This window comes from Oratosquilla oratoria, chromosome 24, assembly GCF_046742065.1.
Source record: "Oratosquilla oratoria isolate Oo_2021 chromosome 24, ASM4674206v1, whole genome shotgun sequence".
In the NCBI taxonomy this organism is placed as follows: domain Eukaryota; kingdom Metazoa; phylum Arthropoda; class Malacostraca; order Stomatopoda; family Squillidae; genus Oratosquilla; species Oratosquilla oratoria.
The window spans coordinates 48,273,655-48,286,844 of NC_134800.1; the positions used below are offsets into that span (position 1 = coordinate 48,273,655).

The window sequence follows — 13,190 nt, forward strand, 5'->3', positions numbered from 1 at the left end:
ACGCTCACTAGTCGCTGATATTGTCCGTGGTCATCCTTCCATTTACGAAAAGGACCCCATAACATGCCCAAAGTCTCACATGTAAATCTGATATTCTATCAGTCCATTTCCTCATTTACACCACATTTAACATCTCAGTTTGTAACAAACATGATTGCAAGGGATGAGCTCACCAACTACAACCCCTCCATGAGCTCATTTTGTATATACAGAATTGCATATAAACAAACATCTCTGAATGGAGGGGAGAAATAATAGTACCACAAGCTAACCAATCAGGAGGAGGAGCAGAATGACGCCTGTTGTTTTAAAATCTAAAACAATAATGAGTTTCTGATTCTCATTTTCATTGTAGCCAAGAATTTGTGTTTTCTGTCGTAACATTTTATAACATTACAAAAATGGGGTGAAAAAACATAAAATAAAAACTATATATAAAACAGAGGAGTAACTGAAGCTTCCACTCTAGAGATGGGGCTGTTTGGGGCTATTTTGATATACGTCCATGATTTGGTGCAGAGGTCATCCTAACGGCAGGGGCAGACACGGACAAGACCACTGCAATGCCTTCTATAGTGACAACAACTGTCGAGCCTTCTGCAGTGACAACCATCCAATTACAGGAAAGTGCGGTCTGCCACCAGGAACATTATATCACTGACAACTGCCTTCTGTGTCTGAAAGAGATAGTACTTTATTACAATCAGCACTAGTCACAATATCATGTCTATCTGCATACCAAAGGACCTTTTCCCCCTTATAAGAGAGGTAGCCAAGTCAAAGACATGCATCCACTCCCACCCATTCCACTCCCATCCACCATTCTTGTTTCCCTCTCATCTTAGCTCCTAGTGGATGAACGGGTATCCCTGACCCCTCCCCACTACCTGACTCAGATGCATACATACATTCGTATACAAAGGGCTTTTTTCCCCCTTACAAGGGAGGTAGCCAAAGTCAAAAGACATAATTCCACTCCCATCCATTTCATCCTCACCTATTCCACCCACATTCAACACCCCTCCCTCCCTTGCTTTGATCCTGGCTCCTCCTGGATGACAGATCATCCCTACGTCTCACCCATTGCTCTGGTTCAGAAACAATGCAGCAAGACACAGCACATCCACAGCAAGGGCACTTAAGTGAATTGGTGACCCCCTTCTCTGTCCTCTCATGCAGAAATATTTAAGAAAAGGAGAAATCCCTTAAGGCTGTGTCAAAATATCATTCACTCCCTAACTACCCTTATACCCTACCCCCTTCCTTCCATGCTTCACAGTATCATCTATACACAGCCATTTTCAAAATGTAAGAAGCAATGCTGAAAATCTTTAACACTTACACTGTATTTGTGCTGGCTGGAACAGGAAATGGGTTTCCATCCTATATATGCTGAACACGAGGCGTGCTGTTGGGAATAAACAAAGAAACGTTGATACATGATTTACACATTTATAAATTTTTTTTTTTTTTACTCAATGGATATAATTGTGCATCCCAAGTTGTACAAATAGCCCACATCACGACCTATGAAGAGACAAAACTGAACCACTTAGAAATCTGCCTACAGGTACTGTACGTAGGTCTATCTATCAGGAATTATTATAATTAGATCTTCATTATTTTGAAAAAAAAAAAAAAAAAAAAAAAAGGCACTCGTAAATATTAACCGGATCAAAAAGTGTTTTTGGTATTCAGGATTTTCTGAATATTTGAGATTTCTGATTTTTTTTTTTAGATTTCCAAATAAAAGAGCAATCTATACTAAAATGTTGAGCACCCAATAAAGAGTGAGAGGGCGCCTTCAGAGGTGAAAGACAAAAAGAAGGAAAGAGGAGAAATTATTAAAAAAAATATACATAAATATATACAAACATATATATGGGAGTGTTTTTTATGCCTGTGTCTTTTGGCTATCTCCCTTGTAAGGGTGAAAAAGCCTTCAATATATCATGTATACACACAATCACACACACACATATATATATTGTATTCACACACACACACAACACATACACATGAATAAATCTTCAGTGTTTATCTTTCAGGTTCACTTTAAATAGGTATCTACTGTTGGTTTTTGCCACCACGATGTAGGGTTAGGATCTGTATGAGAATCACAAGGTGAAGAAAAGAACAAGTTAGCCTACCTCTTGCCCATGAACCAGTTGATGAGCGTGGACGAAGTGCCTTGACTCTCTCGTGCTGCTGAAGAGAAGGGAGTGTGAAAAGAAGCAGCCCAGTCAAAACCAAAGTAAAAATTCTCTTCAGTTTTAATATGTACACTTCAATATGTGAGAAAAAAAACAAAAAACAAAAAAAAAAAACATCTAAACTGTGATACAATGCCAGATGTGTGGATCAAAAAGCCACAATAAAAAAAAAAAAAAAAAAAAAATATATATATATATATATATATATATATATATAAAAGAATATTCAAATACATTATGGCCATGCTGAGAACTGCCACAAAAAATTACGTGTAAAGAAATAATAGTAACAATACAATACAATAAATGAATACAATAACACAATAAATACAATAACCATACAATAAATGAATACATAAAAAAATAAGTACATAAAAAAAGGTGAGACAAAAAATAAAAAACAATAACCACTACAAAGCAAAACAGAAGAGCTAACCAAAGCGGCAGTGAACCTACTTAGGGTATAATCGGCATGGCGGGTAGCGGTGGGAGTGGGTGGGGCTGTGTGAGGAATGAACATGGGAGAAGGGGGTAGGACCTGACCTCCTGGGACTACCCGTCTCCCTGCAACAGTGGAAGTGGTCAAGCTTGCCGAAGCTTGCAGGTCCTTTATGGCTCTTTGCTCTAAAGAATCGCTAAGCTCCCGAAGCTCAGCCAGCCTGAAAAAAGGAAACATAACTGTACTAGAAACTTTTCGTCAAGGTTATCACAGTTAGTTTATTCTAATCAGTGCACTGGAAGGAAGGTGTATACCTTGATTGGGGCAACCTCCCTTGTCTGGAGGAAAAGCCTTTTGGTATATAGACGGAATAAATATATAGATTCTGTACTGTGGCCTACCCATTACGATAATATCCGGGGAGACCCTTTGGCTGAGGGCATACCCTTTGACCACGCGAACAAGACCCACCTTCACTCACCCTCTTTGGGGATATTTAGGTGGATACTCAGAAACCTTCATGTGTACATGTAATAGGAAGGCGTTTGTTAGTAGGTGTGATCTGTATGAGGCAAAAGGTGATCATGACAAGGTACAAATATATACAAAGCCTGAACAAGGTGTAATGGTAATTTATTTGTAAAATTATTTATCATTAGTTAACCTAAGCTTTTGTAATGGCTGTGTACCATGATCTACTATATACATTGCCCCTGGCCTCTCTTACAGACACCCATGACCTTCAGGTGGCAATGGCCTCTAAGCAGGTCTGCAAGTCACTCAGGAAACTATAACTTATAGTCTCGGGACTGTTAGTATGAAGTACTGCGGAATAAGATGTTCTGTGTCCTCTGTGTGGTGGTCACATTATCTATATGATGATATGGTTTAACATCACAAATTCTCCCCTCTGTCGGAAGGCTTGGATGGTGCCCCTCACAGAGGACTTTGTAGCGTGGAATTTAATGAACCATACCCTTGGTTCAACTTCACTGGTGACAGGGTTCAAACTTCCGTCCCCTCAACCTTCGCTACAAGTTATGATGCCCCAAACCTGTTCAGCCAGCGAGCTTCATTTATTATTATAAATTATTATAATTATTATTATCACCATTATCTATAAACTAGTAATAATAAGATAAACTATATAAAAACATAAAAGGTCAAGGGGATGGCGGTTTGAACCCTGCCACGGGTGAAGTTGAACCAAGGGCATGGTTCATTAAATTCTACGCTACAAAGTCCTCTGTAAGGGGCACCGTCCTTACCTTCCGATGGGAGGATTTTGTGATGTTAAACCAAATCACCATCACCATTATTTATAAACCAGTAATAATAAGGTAAAATATATAGTCATACTTTTCATTGAGCAGGATGGGATCAACAGCAGGTGCTGCAGCAGGAAGTTGATGACTAAGGGTCAACTCACGGCTGAGCTCTTGCGTTTGTCGAAGCGCGGCACTTAGTTTGAGTTGTAACGCGTCTCTCTCCTCTAGAAGCTGAAAAAAAAAAAAAAAAAAGATTCAGAATGCTTCATTAAAAATTATTGACCTACAGAAAATATGAACTAAGATTAAGTACCAAAAATTCACATACCTATCATCCATGAGGAGCTAAGATGAGAGGGAAGGAAGGGTGGTGGATGGGAGTGGAATGGGTGGGAGTGGGTACTTGCCTTTTGACTTGGCTACCTCCCTGGTAAGGGGGAAAAAGCCCCTGGTATATAGAATACACACACACACACTGGAACAAATTGGATGAAACAATAGTGGGCAAACACCATACAAGAAATTAAGAACAAACTAGATGTTGCGAGATACAAAGATGGGCACTGTGAGCATAGCTCCCCTTCCTGTATATTACAACTAGGTAAATAAGCAAATACACACACAGTGGTAGCATTTGCAACTGCTAATTCAGTGTTCTGAATTCAAATCCTGCCCAGGCCTGAAATAATTTCCGTACTGCTGTACTGTGAGCCGTTACTCCAACCTGCTTCATTCCCATTCACCACCCCTCCCTCTGTCCCTCTATCTTGGCTCCTCCTGAATGACGAGTCAACCCTGCATCTTGCCTGTTGTCCTGGATTATACACAATACAGCAAATATATATTTATAAATATATACATGATGATTTGTTTTGACATTACAAAACTCCCCCTATCAAGAGGCTAGGATAATTCCCCTTAACCCCTTCACTCCGGGCCAAAATCTCGCGGGCAGCATTAGCTGCCAGACGTGCGATGTTGCGTCATAATACTCGCATTATAAAAAATAAAGTTACCGCTGTATTGCTCGTTCTCTTTCACCCGTGAATTTTGATAACCATAGAAAATATGATGAAGCCAGTTTACAGAGTATGGGGGTCACGCAGGTACAACTACAATAAATATAATCAAGACGCCGACATCGGCATCCTCGCGTACCCACTTGCTCCTCATGACGCCTACGTAGGCGTCATCGTATGGAAGGGGTTAAAGAGGAATTTGTAGCACAGAATTTAACCTCTCGAATATGATGACATCTATGTATGCATCATGAGCCACGAGTGGGGTATACAAGGATGCCAGTGTGGACTTCCTGTTTATATTTATTTTGGAATTGTTGCTGACCTCCGTATTCTGTGAACAGGCTTGATAACATTTTCTGTGACATTATATTTATTCAGGGTGAAAAAGAATGAGTATAGCAGCAATAACTTTAAATTTTGGGATGTGTGTATTGTGATGCATCATCATTTATCAGGCAACCTGATGTGCATGGTAATATTTGACTCATATTGAAGAGGTTAATGAACCATTCCCTTGATTCAAATCACTCTTGGCAGGGTTCAAACCTCCATCATTCCAACCTCTGTTGCAGGTAGCAATGCCCTAACCCACTATACTTCTTCCATTATCTGGAAGCAGCATTGCCACGTCTAAACCATCTCCAAAGAAAACGGGGGAGACATCCATTTTCTTTATATTTGCATGTATGACCGGTATAATTAAAAAGACTGCAAGTGACCCGAAGACCTGCACTCAGCTTCTCTTTGTAATTACTACACCTCCAACCCCACAGAAATTCCCAAGTCGGAAGCCGGGCAAATGTCGCCTGACTTGAGATGCCACATCGTTTAACAAGTCTCTTCTTTTCTTTACATATATAACAATTACTCGTATCACCTACTATTTAATGAAAAAATCAATATGCATTTAGAATATTCCATGTTAACATACTTGGGGTAGTGGACAGCTTCTGGTATATGCTGAATGTTTTGATTCAGTACGTGACATGGCAGACAACACCTTGTGGGTCACAAGATACATACATACATATACCAACGGCTTTTTCCTCCTTACAAGAGAAGTAGCCAAAGTCAAAGGCTTAAATCCACTCCCACCCATTTCATTTCCACATACTCCACTCCCATTCACCACCCTCCCTCTTTTCTTGGTTCATCTTTGTTGTGGATGTGCAGAGTCTTGCTATATTGCTTCTGACCCAGGGCAGTGGGCGAGATGCAGGGATGACCCATCATCCAGGAGGAGCCAAGAAAAGAGGTAGGGAGGGGTGGTAAATGGGAGTGGAGTATGTGGAGATGGAATGGGTGGGAGTGGATTTACGCCTTTGACTTTAACTATCTCCCTTGTACGGGGGTAAAAGCCACTGGTGTGTGTGTGTGTGTGTGTGTATATATATATATAAATATATATATCCATCCATATACCAAAAGCTTTTTCCCCCTTGCATAGGAGGTAGCCAAAAGAAAAAGGCATAGAAACCACTCCTAACCATTTTATCCCCTACATACTTCACTCCCCTCCACCCACCTCCCTCCCTCTTATCTTGGCACCTTCTGGATGACAGGTTATCTCTGCATCTTGTCCACTGCCCTGGGTCATAAGTAGTGTCGCCAGACAGAGCACATCCACAGCATATATATATATATATATATATATATATAGATATATATATATGTATATATATATATATATATATATATATATATATATATATATATATATGTGAATGCTAGGGTAGTGAGTCAGGGATTGGAGATGGTTAAAGAAAATGGAGAAAAGTGGGAGGTGAGCCAGCTGTTGTTTGCGGACGACACTGCGCTTGTGGCAGGGTCAGAGGAGGGATTGAGGAAGCTGGTGGCAGAGTTTGGGAGAGTATGTGATAGAAGAAAGCTAAAGATAAATGTGGGTAAAAGTAAGGTGATGAGATGTACAAGGGGTGAAAGTGGCAGTAGACTGGAAGTGAACATTAAGGGAGAGCGACTGGAGGAAGTGGATAGTTTTAGATACTTGGGTGCAAGTGTAGCAGGAAAAGGTGGAGTGAAGGTGGAGGTAGAATGTAGATTGAGAGAAGCGAGTAAATGCCTTGGTGGTTTAAAGAGTGTAATGAGAAATAGACATTTGGGAATGGATGCGAAGAGGAGCCTGTATGAAGGAGTGATTGTGCCAACAGCACTGTATGGGGCAGAAACGTGGAACATAAGAGAAGAAGAGAGAAGGAGTTTGAATGTGTTTGAGATGAGGTGTCTGAGAAGTATGGTGGGGGTTACTAGGCTAGATAGAGTGAGAAATGAGGAGGTGAGGAGGAGAACAGGGGTGAAAAAGGATTTGGGAGAGAGGGTTGATGAAAGAATATTAGGATGGTTTGGACACATGGAAAGAATGAGTGAAGAAAGACTAGTAAAAGAGGTATGGAAGGCAGATGTGGAGGGAGTGAACATGAGGGGACGTCCTAGGATGAGGTGGATGGATGGGGTGAAGGGGGCTTTGGGGAAGAGGGGAATGTCTGTTGAGGAAGGAAGGGAGAGGACGGAAGACAGAGGTGAGTGGAGAATGGTTGTATATGGATGATGTTGTGACTGCATGGGGAGAAATGGGCGGGGGGGTGGGGGGTGGGGTAGTGTGTGTGAGTGAGTTTTGACGCAGCCCGAAGGGATTTCTCCCCGTCCTCTCCTTATATGCAAGGGGGGACGGAGAGGGGGGGTCGCCGATTAAATGAAGCGGCCTTGCTGTGGATGTGCTGTGTCCTGCGACACTGCTTCTGACCCAGGGCGGTGGGCAGGGTGCAGGGATGGCCCGTCATCCAGGAGGTGCTCAGATGAGAGGAAGGGTGGGAGGGGTGTGGAGTGTATTTAGGGATGAAATGGGTGGGAGTGTTTTTATGCCTTTCCCTTTTTGGCTACCTCCCTTGGAAGGGGGAAAAAGCCTTGGTATATGTATGTATGTATATATATATACAGACGCTCCTCTACTTACGTTCATTCGTTTTACGTTTTTTCGATTTTACGTTTGAACCGACTGTGAAAAAATGGTAGTTCAAACGATACTTACGCATGACGCTGCGTCCATTGTTTACATGATACAAACGACAGACTGAACGTGCCTTGCCTCCTCCACCATCTCAATTTATGTTGCTTGAATTTAATTTATTTGAAATTAATGTTACAGTAAACTCGCGCTTATCCGAACGCGTTTTAACCGAATAATCACATTAACCGAACATTTTCTCAATACGGTAGCCATCACTTCAACCGAATGTATTTGGATCTCAACCGAACATTCCAACACCCCGCCGCCTCTTCCGCCACCCGCAAGCTTCACCAAGTGCTCACACGGTGGCAGCACACTCCATGTTTACACCTGATCGGCTGTTTATACTCTATAGCAGTGGTTCTTAACCTTTTTTGGCAGCGACCCAAAATTTTGCACAAATCAAGCATCGCGACCCAAGCCTACATAGATATTGTCGGTTTTACATTGAAATTTCAAAACACTTCAAATAAATTTTCTGCTTTGGAGTTTTTATTTAATCATGGTCTGCTTAGAATCCTAAAACTAGGCATCATGTATTTTAATTATTACAGTATATAATTATAATATATTTGTAGTGGGAAAATAATTATTTTCTGCAAACCCTTAGCGACCCAATAAAATGGCTTGGCGACCCAAATTTGGGTCGCGACCCAGGGGTTAAGAACCACTGCTCTATAGAATATGTTTATGAACTATTATAAGCATTTCCATGTGTATGTTAAGTTTACAGGTACGAATATTGCATAGGACATTACCGCATAAAACTCTACGGGAATGAAACATACAAAGTCGGATTAACCAAACATTTCGGCTAATCGGACATTTCTAATCCCCCTTGGAGTTCGGATAAGTGGAAGTTTACTGTATTTTACAATGTTATGTGTATAATTAATGATTTAGGGGTGTTTTATAAGATACGGTAATAGAATTTACGGATGTATAGTACAGTAACAACTTACGTTTATTTTCAACTTACGTTCGGCCGTTCAGAACGCAACTAAAACGTAAGTTGAGGAGTGTCTGTATATATATATATATCATATATATATTATATATATATATATTATATATATATATATTATATATATGTATATATATATTATATATATATTATATATATATACATATTTATATAATACACCAGCCCTTCACCCATACAATACCCATTTGTTGTCCTTTTTATCTTAGCTCTTTGTGAATGAAAGGACTCCATGTCCTCAACCCTTATTGCCATCACCATTGGCTCTCGTGGACTCGAACTGCTATCCACCTTGCCTCACACTTTTGGATGTTGGTGTCTTAATCTGTTCAACCAGCATCCTCCCATTAAGGTTACCAAGTCCAAAACACAAACTATCCAGAATAAGATGTCTCACCTTTGTGATTTCCAGGGAGAGCTGTTGACACCGAAGGTCTCGCAGGTGAAGGGACGTCAGAGCGGCCTCAAGCTCTGACTCTCCTTCTGCAGCGACGTTTGCCTCCATAACCGTCGCCTTTTGGACTAAGGATCTTTCAGCCGCTTCCACCTGGAAACCAAGATGCACTTGTGAGACAAAGGACAAAAGCTGACAGAGGGTCAATCAATTTGTCAATCAATTAATAAACTTTCCTACTGGAATTCGAACCCTTGCCTGAGCAGCTTGCTTATCATAAGGCAAAGGCCGTACCACTGCGCTGCAAAGTCCTTTGCTTTATAATAAGTGAGCCGCTCAGGCAAAGGTTCAAATCCCAGTGAGAGTTTATTAATTCCATGCATCATAGCAACACACAAACTCATCAATCAATCCGTTCCCTTAGAGGGGCTTTACACGGTCTAACGGTTCGTCGAATGCAGTTCGACAGACACGTGTTTAAAGTGGTGTGTGAACGGGGTATTTGGTTGTCGAACATGTTGGTTAAACCCCAAATACCCTGTTCACACATCACTTTAAACACGTGTCTGTCAAACCTTGTTCGACGAACTGTTAGACCGCGTAAAACCCCTCTTAGATCTCTCTTGCAGGAAATCGTATTTCTAGGGAAGTGGCGACAGCCACTGGAAGAAGAGGAGAGTCACTGATTGTCATCTCCTCATGTGAGAAAAAGTCTAAGAAACACAAATGAAGTTAAAAGCGAAAGATCTTAGGCCCAGTCCAAACACCAAGTGCCAGCACCTCAGGGTTGCACCTCCTAATGGAGGCGAAGGGGCTTATGGGTTTCGAAAATGGTCAGCTCTGCCGTCCATTTTGCAGGACCACCGCACACACGTGCCCTTCATTGGCCCTGTAAGTTGCAACAGACTAACTCGAGACTGGAGCCTTGCACCGTGCAAGGAGCAGAGAACTCACCTGTTCCACAAGCTGCTGATTCTGGGTACTCAGCTCCTCTACCTGCTGCTGAAGCTCCTCAATCTGATGCACGCTGCTCTCTTCTGCTTGATCGATCTGCTGTATCTTGGCTTTCAAGGAAGACACCTAAGGAAGAAGAAGAAGAATAAGAAGATGAAGAAATCTTATGAATCATTTTTCCTATCAATCTATATACCAAGGTTTTTTTTTTCCCTCTGTAGCCTTCATTTTTCCACTTTATTATATTGGAGAATGTCTTATTCTACTTCAAACAAATTTGGTCTAGTTTCAATAGTCAGGATCCATGAAACTTGTGTATCTATTTATTCATCCCCCCCCCCAACTTCCAATCTCATCATGATATAGGAGAGAGAGAGGGAGGTGAGTGAGGAGAGGGAGGTGAGTGAGGAGAGGGAGGAGAGTGAGGAGAGGGAGGTGAGTGAGGAGAGGGAGGTGAGTGAGGAGAGGGAGGAGAGTGAGGAGAGAGTGAGGAGAAATAGAGAGGAGAGAGAGGAGAAATAGAGAGGAAAGATAGTGAAGAAAGATAGAGAAGAAAGATAGGGAGAAGAGAGAGAGAGAGAGAGAGAGAGAGAGAGAGAGAGAGAGAGAGAGAGAGAGAGAGAGAGAGAAGAGAGAGAAAGATGAGAGAAAGAGAGGAGAGGTGAGAGGAGATAGGAGAGCAAGAGAGAGAGAAGAGGTGAGAGTGAGAGAGAGAGAGAGAGAGAGAGAAAAGGTGAGAAGAGTGAGGAAAGAGTGAGGAAAGAGAGAGGGGAGAGAGAGGAAAGAGAGAAAAGAGAAAGACAGGAAAGAGAGAAGATGAAGGGAAGAGGAGAGGAGAGAGGGAAGAAAAGAGAAGAAATACAGAGATGGGAGAAGACAACAGAGATGAGAAGATGAGAAGAGGAGAAAGGCCAGAAGGGGAAAGAAGATGAGGGAGATGAGAGGAGAGGAGTGGAGAGGAGGGAAGAGGAGGGGAGGGGAGAGAAGAAGAGATGAGTTGAGAGAAGAGGAGGAAAGAGAGAAGATGAAAAGAGGAGAAACGAAGATGAGAGAAATGAGTGTGAGAGGAAAGCAGAGAAAATGAGAGAATAAAAGAAGAGAGGAAAAGAGGAAATACCCTATTTTGTCTCGTTTCTGCCCTTCGACTGATATATGTCACCAGACACCAACCAGAATGAAATCAACGGAGTATGTCACCCAGCCAACAGATGGGATCATCGGCATACCTCGGCCTGCAGGTACTTGACATTACGGTCCTGGGTGTCTAAAGTCGAGATGTAGATTTCCAGTTCTTCGTTCTTCTTCAGGAGTTCGTCCCTTAACAGGTTCTGCATTTCGATGTTCTGCTCAAGGGCAGTACTGATGCGGCTCTCCTTACTCTGGGCCTCCTCCGTCGTGACGCTCAATTTCGTTACCTGAAAGTGCGAAAAAGCAAAGTTCTGCCGTTACGAGCAGAAGAACTGCAAGCCTGTGAAAAGGTTTGACCTATCTTGACCTCTACATAATATCATAAGAATGAAAGAGACTGCGGAGACCATAAGACCTACACTATGCAGTTCCATGTCCATTACCACCTGTCATCCCCATCTATAAAGTTGTCTAACCTTTTCTTAAAACAACTGATAGTTTCAGCGCTCACTACATGGTTACCAAGTCTATTCCATTCTTTGACCACTCTACTGGTAGACCAATTCTTGCCTATTTCTTTCTTAAATCTAATTTTGTCCAATTTTAAATCCATTACTGCAAGTCCTGCCTTGTCTTAAGGGGACCCCCCGCCCCCAGATTTAAGAAAAATTCGATTTTTTTTTTTATTGCATAAATACATAGTAGGGATCTTGCTCTAGATGCTGGTAAAATGTTTTTATCGTACCGCCATTTTTAAAGGGTTTAAAGGGCCTACCCTCCCTCCCCCCGGCAGCCACATGCTGCGCACGACCATTGTTTACATACGTTTTGACCATATTTTACCTTATTTTTTTGCGTTTGATACACTCATAAAGTTTTCTCTTACGTCCGGCATGCACGTGAGTATGTGGTGTGAGGAAGTTCAGCCTGCACGACTGGCAGTGGCCTGAGCCTTACAAAGTAAAGGACATGTACACGTTAGCTTGCCGCATTCACTAATTTGCCATGTGAAATTCACATATATTTTTCAGTGAAGAGATATTTGAAGATATTAGCCATGCCTAAGCTATCCAAACAAAAGGCACACTTGCAGAAGATAAGAACGTCTACATTAGCAACTCAAGGGGAGAAAGAAAGAACCCCAGCATCAACTTTGTTATTACCACCTCCGCCACCACCACTAGTACTCCCTCCAGCAGCTCTCTCCCTTCCATCTACATCCACATCCTCAGCACCTGATCCTCTGTCCTCTACACCTATATCAGACAAGTTGTCTCTATGCAAACAACTGTTTGCTAACAAGTGGCTACAAGGATGCCTCCTTGTTGCAACACCTTGGGTTTAGAGCCTCAAACCTCACAGTGATGTCCCTGATGCAGCAAGAGCCTGTTCCAACACCAGAAAGGAAACCCAAGAAAAGAAAGAGAGCTGAATCCCAGCAATCAGACTACCTTGCTGGGTCATTCTAGACCAAGAACTCAAACTTTGCGACAAAGAGTGAGGTGGCGGCTTATGAGACCCTCACTTTGAGTGAATAATATCCTACACTGTAGGAGGGTACAAAGTGCCTGAGTCACTTGAAAGATGCAAAATCATCATGAAAATACAATGGAACCTGTTTTCAATGGGTCTTAGGAGGTCCAATGTAAAATTTAGTCAAACTAAGGAAAAAAAAAAAAAACTTTAACACTCATTTCTGAAAAATGTAAGTTTTTGATACTCAAAATCTATCTCCTCCCTCAATTTTCAACCGATTTTTGCATAT

General features: G+C 41.8%; 1 pseudogene; it reads right to left on the minus strand.

Annotated features, from left to right (window-relative positions):
- Positions 1-648: 648 nt before the first annotated feature.
- The window catches only part of LOC143038342 (uncharacterized), a 35,166-nt pseudogene continuing 22,624 nt past the window's right edge, over positions 649-13,190 (minus strand).